General features: G+C 42.6%; 1 protein-coding gene and 1 pseudogene across 1 annotated transcript in view; both read left to right on the plus strand.

Annotated features, from left to right (window-relative positions):
• The window catches only part of LOC124384330 (guanine nucleotide exchange factor VAV3), a 209,123-nt gene that overhangs the window by 114,562 nt on the left and 82,776 nt on the right, over positions 1-11,785 (plus strand). The gene's annotated exons all lie outside the window — the stretch shown is intronic.
• LOC124384328 overlaps positions 1-11,785 on the plus strand; it is a 44,083-nt pseudogene that overhangs the window by 13,771 nt on the left and 18,527 nt on the right.

The following is an 11,785-nucleotide window of genomic DNA, read 5'->3' on the forward strand; positions in this document are numbered from 1 at the left end:
TATTTATTATATTTATTATGTTTGACTATTTATCTTTTTGTTTAACTTCTATGTCCTAGTACCTGATACCATCCAGGACATTACGTGACTTGTGTTAAATAAAGGAGTGTAAAAAGTAAAAAAAAAAAAAAAAAAGTCTCTTGCTCTCTCGCTCTCTCCCACTCTCTCTATCTCTCTCTCTCTCTCTCTTTCTCACTCTCTCTCACGCTCTCACTCTCACTCGCTTTTCTTTACTTTTTATATGCTTAAAACAGCTGTTTAAATACTGTTTCCTTTATATTTTTTACAGCTCAGTAAAGAATAAGAGATCAGACTCACCTGAACCCAGCTGTGTGTCCATGAAGAGTGACTGGTCAATGGATCCTCCTTTATACTATAAAGACACAGACTGTACTACAAATTTGAGGTGAGGAAATAGTTGTTGTCTATAAGGGGTTATTGGAATAATTGTCACATCTGTTCTGTGTAATTATTAATGAGCCTGTTTACTTTAGTTCTGTTTTGTGCCTGTTTCTTTTTTAAATACCTAAAATTCCTCTCTATCTCGCTATTGTGCTCTCTCTCTCTCTCTCTCTCTCTCTCTCTCTCTCTCTCTCATATATAAATTAAACTGGCTTTAAAAATACTTTAAATACTGTTTCCTCCTATTTCACAGATTAGTAAAGAATAAGAGATCAGACTCACCTGAACCCAGCTGTGTATCCATGAAGAGTGAACAGTCAATGGATCGTCCAATACTCTTTAAAGACACAGACTGTACTACTGATCTGAGGTGAGGACAGTTGAATGTATGAGTGCAGTGTTTTATCACTCACACTCTCACATAATCAAACATCTCTGTAATATGTGTGTATTCACTGCTTTGTGTTTGTAGTTATGAAGATGATTTATAGTCTTTATTCTACTTTTAACAAGTGTGTTATTTGTTCACAGACTGCAGAAGAAGAAATCAAAGATCACTGAGAAGAGTCATTTAGAGGCCATATTCAAGGTGTGTGTGTGTGTGTGTGTGCGTGTGTGTGTGTGTGTGTGTGTGTGTGTGTGTGTGTGTGTGTGTGTGTGTGTGTTATCAGAGATGTAAATCATTAGTGGTGCTTGAAAAGCAACACTATTACAATCTTGAGAATTCTTCCCCAGTGATAAATGATACCTTACATCGTGTGGTCTGGTCGGGGGAGGTGCACTATTACTTTTCTAAAGATTTGCCCCGGTCGTTTTCGATCAAATGACCAAAAAGATCATTTTTTCCTGCCTTTATAGAAAATAAATGGGGAAGCCGACCCGCCACAGATTCGCCCCACACGCTCATACGATGTATCATCTCGTCCGGGGTGGTGAGCGGATCACGCCCAATGGGCAGGGGGCAATTAATCATCCTCATTGAAATGAATGGGAAAACAGGAAGTGGACGTGTGACATATCAACGGACTCAGCCCAGCATAGAGAGTTGCTCTGTGGGTGATATGGTGACGTCACCTTTAAGCCACGCCCCCACTAATAGCACAAATAAGCTAAAAAAAACTAATGCGCTCGGAAATGGGTGTGTGATATGTCAAATGTGGGTGGAGTTAAACCCAACCTGAATCAATGACATCATAGTTCACGCCCACCCCACAAACCTATTGGCTTACCGCGGCGCTAAACTCGTTCCGACCCGGACGTGTGACGCTTCAAACCACTCGGCACGGTCTGGGGAATCCCTGGCAGAGTGGCATATTGATGCCACCTGACGTCACATAACGTCACATGGGTGGGAAAGTGCAAAAAACACGAAACGACAAATCTTCAGCAACAGGGGCGTGTGACACATCTAAATACACGGCTTGGTGAGGGGAGACAAACGCTGGGTCATTTGATGACCTCACATAATGTCGCTGGTCCTGACCCCTCGGAAAACGAGAGAGTCTCTTAAAGTAAAATTGCGTCTCGCAGTTGGCAACGAAAATATGGTCAGCGGCAAAAACCAATGCACACACGGTGTCGATTTATGCACCATTAAGCACCACTCACATTTTTTACAGGAAATGTCCCATTTTAGTTACATCAATTCCACTCTCACTGCAGTGTGACAGAACAAAATCCTAAGCAGCAGTAAGAGAGAACACGAGTGTGTTGTGTTTCCTCTTTGGTATATGATGTAGAAACGACTCAGAGTTACACGGCCCTTATTATCACGCAACAAAGGCCGGAGTTGGTCCGCTGAGCAACTGCCCTCACCAGCCTCACTTCCACATTAAATACCCTGAGCCACAAATGCATTTCTATACAACCCACTTCTCCATCCATACATTGTTCACCCAACATCTGTGTCACATTTGAGGCCCCCTTATACATACAATAGTGGTGCCTAATTGTCTAGGTACAAATACACACACACAACAAATTATAACATATTATGCAGAGATACCACACGTCACATTTCTTTACACACACACATCAAAAGAACATTTTAATAGTAGTTACGTACACATGTTGCATATGAATATTAGCTTTATTCTTCGACAGTTCAACACAGAAAAATACTCAATGATTCACCTTCATGTTTTTACTCGTCTGTGCTTTCGTCTGAAACCAGTTTGTCTGGATGTCAGTAATAATCACATACTTATGTTACATTCTAGTGTTTGTATATAATTTTTCTTTTCTTTTTTAAATCAGGATCTGGAGCACAAAGTCATCACTTTGCTACAGAATGAACTGAAGAGATATAAGAAGCTCCTGAGTCCAGATTACCCAGCATGCTCTGAGAGGGAGGTGGAGGATGACGAGGATCAGAGCAGTGTCAGAGAGGGAGTGCTGAAGATCACACTGCACTTCCTGAAGAACATGAAGCACACAGATCTCGCTAACACACTGCAGAACAGTAAGAGCTCATGGGGTTCTAACATCACTTTATCTTCAGAGGAAGGAAACTGCTGTACATTAATTAAACACATCTCATCATAATGATGTGCTTTTATCAACACAATATAATAACACATCAGTACTGACATTCCATATGATATACAGCTATGAAAATATCAGTAGCTCACAGAGATGATCAGAGAGTTTACATTTTATTCTTCTTTTTATCAGAACTCGTCTCTGTGTGCCAGCGAAAAAAACTCAAATCCAAACTGAGAGAGAAATGTCAAAGAATTACTGATGGAATCTCACAGCATGGAAGCTCAGCACTTCTGAATGAGATCTACACAGACCTCTACATCACAGAGGGTTGGAGTGGAGACGTCAATAATGAACATGAGGTGAGACAGATTGAGACAGTGTCCAGGAGACCAGCAACACAGGAGACACCCATCAAATGTAATGATCTCTTTAAAGACAAGTCCATCAGAAGTGTGCTGACTAAAGGAGTTGCTGGAATTGGAAAAACAGTCTCTGTGCAGAAGTTCATTCTGGACTGGGCTGAAGGAAAAGCAAATCAGGACGTCACCTTCATGTTTCCACTTCCCTTTAGAGAGCTGAATCTGATGAAGCAGAAACATCTCAGTCTGATGGATCTTCTTCATCACTTTTTCCCAGAAATAAAAGAATTACGATTAATAGACTGTGAGAGGAATAAAGTGGTGTTGATCTTTGATGGTCTGGATGAGTGTCGACTTCCTCTAAATTTCCAGAACAATGAGAGATTGTGTGATGTGACAGAATCAGCCTCAGTGGATGTGCTGCTGACAAACCTCATCAAGGGAATCTGCTTCCTCTGCTCTCCTCTGGATCACCTCTCGACCAGGAGCAGCCAATCAGATCCCTCCTGAGTGTGTAGACCAGGTAACAGAGGTACGAGGGTTCAGTGATCCGCAGAAAGAGGAGTACTTCAGGAAGAGGATCAGTGATCAGAGCCTGGTCAATAAAATCATCACACACATGAAGTCTTCCAGAAGCCTCTACATCATGTGTCACATTCCAGTCTTCTGCTGGATCTCAGCCTCCGTTCTAGAGAGAATGTTTGGTGAAGCAGAGAGTGGAGAGATCCCCAAGACTCTGACTCAAATGTTCTCACACTTCCTGATCTTTCAGATCAAACAAAAGCAACAAAAGTACCATCAGAAATGTGACCCTGATCCTCAGCAGACCAGAGAGAGAATCCTGGCACTGGGAAAACTGGCTTTCCAACAGCTGGAGAAAGGAAACCTGATCTTCTATGAGGAAGACCTGAGAGAGTGTGGCATTGATGTCAGAGAAGCATTAGTGTACTCAGGAGTGTGTACTCAGATCTTCAGAGAGGAGATTGGGCTTCACCTGGGGAAGGTGTTCAGCTTTGTACATCTGAGTGTTCAGGAGTTTCTGGCTGCTTTATATGAGTTCTTCAACAAAAATCTTGGAAAACAAAAAACACGGATTGTTTTTTTTACCAAATCAAACATGTCTGCATTTCTGAGGAGTGCGGTGGACAAGACCTTACAAAGTGAGAATGGACACCTGGACCTGTTCCTCCGCTTCCTTCTGGGTCTCTCACTGGCATCCAATCAGACTCTCTTACGAGACCTACTGCCCCAGACAGGAAGTAGCTCTCACAGCATACAGGAAACAGTTGAGTATATCAAGGAGAAGATCAGAAAGAATCCATCTCCAGAGAAATCCATCAATCTGTTCCACTGTCTGAATGAACTCAATGATAATTCTCTAGTACAGGAAGTACAATGTTACCTGAACAAAGGAGATCCTAGGTGTCTCAGTGGAGTTAGACTCTCTCCTGCTCAGTGGTCTGCTCTGGTGTTTGTGTTGCTGACCTCAGAAGAGAATCTGGATGTGTTTGATTTAAATAAATATGACAGATCAGATGAATGTTTTCTGAGGCTGCTGCCAGTGGTCAAAGTGTCCAGAAAAGCTGTGTAAGTAATTTTAAAATGATTTCATAAATGTGTTAATAACTACATTTATGGAATTAGTATTTTAAAAGAACACTTATGACACTGCACTGATTAGAATCATGATTATCACTAATTACTCCAATCAGGTCTCTGTTATTCTGTATTGAAGGAGAATGAAGGAAGTCAGGCATGCTAAGTCGGTTCTTGAGGGAGCCGTCTATGCAGATCGCGTTTGAAGAGGAGTCTTTGATAACACCAAGCCCCTGAGAACCACCTCTGTGCTGGTGGGCAAAGCCTATGCCTCAGTGGGTCAGGCAGCAGGCTGCCTGCACACCATGGTTGTGCAACAGGCCTATCAGGCCGGTCTGCTTTGGAAGCTCGACGTGGAGATGTCCTTTCCGTAATCTTTCCGACAGGGATAGGGCTGTCCTCCTGGTTGCCCTGCTGGTGCCGGTTTGTTGACGCAGTTAATGCGGTCGTCGACAGGTTTCAGGAAGCAAAAAAACATTTGAAGACATTTGAGCAGGGATGCTCGACTGGCGCAGCCCCTACCAGCACAACTCGGCAGCTCCCGGCATTGCGAGGTGCAAAGAGAGAGCATCGCAATGCGCACTCTCCCCAAAAGGGACCTGGTGTGATGCTCGAGGCCGAAGCCCAAGGCCAAAAGTTCCTGACCTGGGACCACCTGGAGACCCAGCTGGGAAGGGGCGCTGTGCACCGCACTATATGGTGCTTGCCCCAACCTGATGCCCTCAGGGAGCTGGATCGTTAACCCTGCCACTCTAGGTGCTTCAGGGTGCAGCCAGCTCTAGCAAACACCGTATTTGCTCTCTGCCTGGCACTGTAGCAGACCTGGGGGGGTTTGTTGCCTCTCAGGAGGCCCCTAGAGCTGCTCCAGGGCATTGCTCCGGCACTAGTTATGCAAGAGGTAAGTCTTGAAAGACTGATTCCCTTAAGATACTATCTGATGGCCTGGGAGGCTTTCCCAGATGTGTCTCAGTGGGTCCTGCACACTGTAGACAGAGGCTATACGATTCAGTTTGGGTCTTGTCTGCCCCTCAATACGGTGACTCCACCCTGGTGGGGCCTGAGCAGGCTCTGGTCATGAAAGAGGAAGTACACACTATCTTGGCAAAGGTGGCCATCGAGCTGGTCCCTCCATCAGACAGAGAGGCCGGGTTATACAGCTGGTACTTCATAGTTCTCAAAAAGGATGGTGGGTTGCATCCTTTTACTGGACCTGCATCAGCTGAACCGCTTGCTCTTAAAAACTCAGGTTCAATATGCTGACATTAAAGCCATTAATGTCATGTCCCAAATCAGGTCAGAGGACTGGTTTGTGACCATAGATTTAAAGGATGCATACTTTCATGTATCCATCCTTTAGCTCACAGGAAGGTCCTGAGGTTTTCTTTCAGGGTTGAAGCTTACCAGTCAAACTTCGGTTCATCCACATTATAAATTATATTGATGATTGGTTGATATTGGCTCGATCAGAGCAACTGGCTGCCCAGCATCAAGATATCGTTCTTGCCCACATGAAGAAACTAGGGTTAAGGCTGAACGCCAAAAAGAGTGTGCTTTCTGTATTACAGAGAACCACTCACTTAGGCGTCTTATGGGATTCAACCCTTATGCGGGCACATCTGTCCCCTGGTCGTGTTGAGTCAATTCTCGCGGTTGTCAAGAGAGTGAGGGAAGGCCAGTCACTCACTGTGAAGCAGTTTCAGAGACTTCTGTGTCTTATGGCAACCACGTCTAAGTTGGTTCCATTTGGCCTCTTGCACATGAGACTTCATCAGTGGTGGCTCAAGACCCCAAGGTTTTCCCAGAGGGGCAATCTACTTTGTACGATCAATGTCACGCAGCGAGCCCTACATGCTGTAGATGTGTGAAGAGATCCTGGGTTCCTGACCCAGGGCCCTATGCTGGGAGTTCCTGGTAGTCGCAAAAAACACTTACGACAGACGCATCTCTCATGGGGCGGGGAGCAGTCATGAGTTGCTCCATTCGAGGTCTCATGGGAAGGCCAATCTAACCTGCCTTGAGATGCTGGCCATGCTTCAAGCTCTGAGGCATTTTCTCCCAGATCTGAGAGGCCACCATGTGTTGTTTCGTACAGACAACACTTTAGTGGTTTCCTAAATCGACCACCAGGGTGGTCTGTGTTATGGCCTCCTGAACATGCTGGCATGCCAGATCCTTTCCTTAAAGGCATTGTAAATTCTGGGCCACTTATACCAGGAAGCAGACGCCCTCTCGAGGCAAGGGTCGAGGCCCATGGAATGGCAGCTCCACCCTGAGGCGGTGGAGCAAATCTGGGAACAATTTTAGAGAGCTCAGATAGACCTGTTTGCATCTCAAGAGATGTTGCAAGGCTGCCCCCTCTGTTTTTCCCTAACACCCCCCAGCCTCTCTAGGGCTGGATGCCATGGAACAGGCGAGGCCGAGGCTGCACCTGTATGCCTTTCCCCCCTGTCGCGCTGCTCCCAGGAGTTCTGGAGAGAGTTTGCTGGGATCGAGTCCATCTCCTCCTGGTGGCCGTATGGTGGCCAGGCAGGACATGGTTAGCCCTTCTCGAACACCCTCCCTGGGAGCTTCCTCTTAGGAGGGATCTTCTATCTCAGGCAGGCGGCTAAATAATACATCCAGAACTGTGTAAGCTTTGGCTGTGGCCTCTGAAGGTGGTAGAGACCATTCTTCAATCCAGAGCTCCCTCCACGAAGATGTCATACACCATGAGGTGGAGCCTGTTCACTGCATGGTGTGAAAACCATTGCCTAGACCAATTTAACTGCCTAGTCAGCTCAGTGCTGGAATTCCTTCAAGAACAGTTCGCCAAAGGGTTGGCTCCGTCCACCCTGAAGGTTTACATGTCTGCAATTGCGGCCTGTCATACCCCGCTCATGGGGCAGTCTCCTCTCTCAACTCTTCTTTCCTGGAGTTTACTCCAGGCCTGGCCAGTGCGTTCCCTCAGTCGTCCCACAACCTATTAGGCTCCAGGCATTCTCTCCTTCTCTCTTTCAGGCCCCAGACTATGAGAAGCTTAAACGATTGATCTCTCATTCTCAAAGTTCTTCTAATGCAGCTCAATTTCCTGAAGGGGAACATCTTCAGGTTACGTATGTTACCATGGTTTCCAGAAGGAACTAGACGCTACGTCTCTATGCCACACTGCCTGCATCCCACTAGCGCTTCTTTCTCTTTTCAGAATCTGGCACTGTTTCACTCCATGTGCTTTTAAGCTTCCTGGTCGTGATGTCACCCCTTCGGTGACACCGCACTTTCCATAGGACTGATTATGCACGTAAGTCAGAGCGTGGACAATGCAGAGGCATTTCTAATGCGGCGTCTTGTTCCCTTGAGGAACCATGGTTATGTATGTGACTTGGAGACGTTAATAATTTAACCCCTTTGCGTTCAGCACCGTGCCAGCGTGACCGATATCTCATTGTTTGGAGGTGTTAATGTTTAACTATAAAATAAAATAAAAATACCTGCAAATGATCCAAAAAGACTCGTGTTAATTCTGCCCAATGCCGCAAATGTAAATAAAAAGGGATAAGAGTAACCATGACTAACTATATGTTTTGGAATAACTTTCAAGTAAAAAAATTTGATGCACCACCTATCATTTCAAACCTTTTATTTCCAGCTTTATTTCTCCACGTGGGTAAGTCTTAGTTTTATTACTCTTTATAAACTCTTAGTGGTCAAAACAGCACACGTGCACAAGAACCAAACAGCTGTTTTCAGCTCAAGCTAACTGGACATTGTTTTAAAAAAAAAGCAAACAAAGAAAAAAATGGACAGTCAGAAAAGTAGTTTTATTGGAGATTTGCTCAAAGCAGCAATGAGGAAATTATTCTTGGGGCGATGTACCAACAGAGACTTGAAGATCTGCATGTAGATGGAAAATATGAGCCTATTTTACATCTGTGAGTTACAATATATCTTTACAGTTTCATACAATGTTATACCTTTTTTTGCCCGTTTGGTTTTATAAGGGGGCAAACCCGACATAATCTCAGACAAATGTTTGTAGGCATCTTATTTGTCATGAAAATCTTCATTCAATAAAATATATACTCATGAGACACGTGGCTTTTAACCCAGTACTTTTCTGGATTGCTCCAGGACTGATTTCATGTATTTATATTTATATTGAAGAAAAAAAAAACAGGAAATGTATATTCATATTACTGCATCATGGTTTGTAGCCCACTTTTATTAGGAACTGTTAACATTTAGCGTTGAGTCCCAAAAGCTGACAGGTTAAGACATACAGTATCACAAGGACTTTAACCAAGGAAAAAAAATTCTCTCTTCAATTCTCCTTACAAACTGAATAACAGAGACTTGATTGGAGTTATTAATGATAATCATTATCCTAATCAGTGCAGTGTCATTAGTGTTCATTTAAACTGCAGTGTACTTTAAGCTAAAACAAAAACTCAGAGTAGGACAGAATAGATTGTAGTTAATAGCTAATGGCATATAGTTAATCTTTACAGCTTAGTTCCATTAGTTAGTGCTAATGGAAGCATGTATTATTTTTCAGAACAGGTTTCAAGTAATTCTGGAATTATCTGTTTGAAGAAACATGTTGGTAGGGGATCTAGAACACAAGTTGATTTAAATGTGAAAATAATTCAAATACATTTATTCTCTTCAATGTAAATAAAACTTTAAGTGATTATCTGTTATAATTACAATGCTGTCTACAGGGTTATTTATAAAATAGATTAGATTTAAATCATTAGTTTGAATCCTTTGCCCGATGCTTTAAATTTTATTTTTAAAAAAGTTCATGAAATCATTACTGCTCATTGATGCTGTGCATGTTAGTGCAGTGCTCAAAAGGCTTTCCGTTCATGCTGTTTGAGAGAGTCGTCACCCCCTTGCCCCACTGTAAGGGCTCTAATGCCGGAGTTGGGGGAATGCTCACTCCACCTAAAGCATCCACACTTCCCTTGCAAATTGTGCACTGCTCTCACACTCAATTATCCTCTTCAGATTCTGGATGCTCTATTCTAACCCTATGATCCCTCTGTCAGAAATTCCACATTCAACACACTGAATAAATTGAATGCTCACCATATCAGAACAATTAGATAATTAAATGTATTTTTGGGTGTGTATCTGTATATTCTTTTGCAACAATGCACTAAACCTCAACATAAAATCAAATATTTTACTGAAATTGTAGCTACTGTTATATTAAAGATCTAATGATCAGTAAAACTTTGTAAGTGAACTGTAATCACATCATTACAGAAATAATATCACACACTCCATTTCTAATAACATTCATTAAAACCCCACCCACTTTATTTCTGAAAAACATTTCATTCAAATTCAGCCTTTTTATGTATATGTCCATGTTTGTAAATGTACTTTGTGCTGCTCTGTGTCACACTACAACTTGCTGATGTTTACACACTGCACTGATTTTATACCTTGATTGTTTGTGTGTGTGTGTGTGTGTGTGTGTGTGTGTGTGTGTGTGTGTGTGTGTGTATGTGTGTGTGTAAGAGATGTCAGTGTTCTGACATATCATGATTTTTCTCCAAGGCTGTATGGGTGTAATGTCACAGAGGAAAGCTGTAGAATTCTGTCCTCAGTTCTCAGTTCAAACTCCTCCAGTCTGAGAGAACTGAACCTGAGTAACAATAAGCTGCAGGATTCAGGAGTGAAGCTGCTCTCTGCTGGACTGGAGAATCCACACTGTACACTGGAGATACTGAGGTCAGATCATCACTTACACACTGTGTTTGTGTGATTGTCATTATTAAAGTATAAATTATAAACCTAATAACAGTAACATGAAGTGCAAAAAGTCAACAGAATCAACAGAATATTCTATTTTACTTTATTTTAATTATCAGTGATACAATTCACTGTATGCTAATGTTGGCGAATAATATATGCATTGTGGGTTATAGATAGTTATGTAGGAAGTGAAATATAAATTTATTAATAATGTTTTGCAACTTTAAATAAGATCTGGAGATAATATTGTGAAAACAGTGTCCCTGCGATTTGGGATTGCAAGAGAGAACAATCTGCACAGCAGTTGTGATGTAGTGTGTAGCGAGAGATGAAATGCACTGTTTAATCTGCTGTGGCCAGTTTATAATTTTCACCTGCCGCTGTTCAATAAATAAAGTGTTGTGATCTCCTGGGCCCGGTTTTTCAAAAGGTTTAATCCAGATAAAATTGATCCGGATTTAGTAATCCTTTTTTTTCCGATCCGTGATGAGCCAGTTTTTCAAAGCAACATCGGATTGGATCAATCTGGTCCGGATAGGAACATTTCAGGATCACCAAATCTGGATAACCAGTGCTCAAACAAAATAGGAAATCACAATGTAGAACTATAGATATGTAAAGAGCAACAAGTAGAAAAGCCAGTGTGGGGTTAAGTTTATTATTATTTGAAATGAAAACACACACATTTAAAAGAAACTAAACACAAGAAAAACCCCACCCCATCCTCTTCCAGCAGTCCGCTCATCTGAGACCTACAACACAAACACTGTACATTGAGGATATGTATAACAAGTTTCAAATATAGATGTATTGAATTAAAAAAAAGACTTAATGTCAAATACTCAATAATTTCAGACTTCCTCATCTGATGTGGAGAGACCAGCTTGTCTGAGCGTAGCCTTTAGGAGGCGGATCTCAAGTCTGGCCTTGGTTTGCTGCAGTTTGGTCAGAGGCTTCGCTTCTGCCCTTACAGTCTCTTTTTGCAGAAGTGCCTTGTAATCATCATCTTTGTTTGATAAAGGGCGCTTCAAGCCTTTTCTCTGAGATCCTGTGGCAACTACCACTGGCTCAACCAATGAGGATCCAGCTTCTTCCTCAGGAACAGAGCTGAGATTCAATATAAATACACTCTCTGGATCAGCCTCAGATTCTTCTCCTCCTCCTCAATCCAAGGCTCGCCATCCCCTACAACACCTTGAATA

This window comes from Silurus meridionalis, chromosome 4 (genome assembly GCF_014805685.1).
Source record: "Silurus meridionalis isolate SWU-2019-XX chromosome 4, ASM1480568v1, whole genome shotgun sequence".
NCBI classification, from domain to species: domain Eukaryota; kingdom Metazoa; phylum Chordata; class Actinopteri; order Siluriformes; family Siluridae; genus Silurus; species Silurus meridionalis.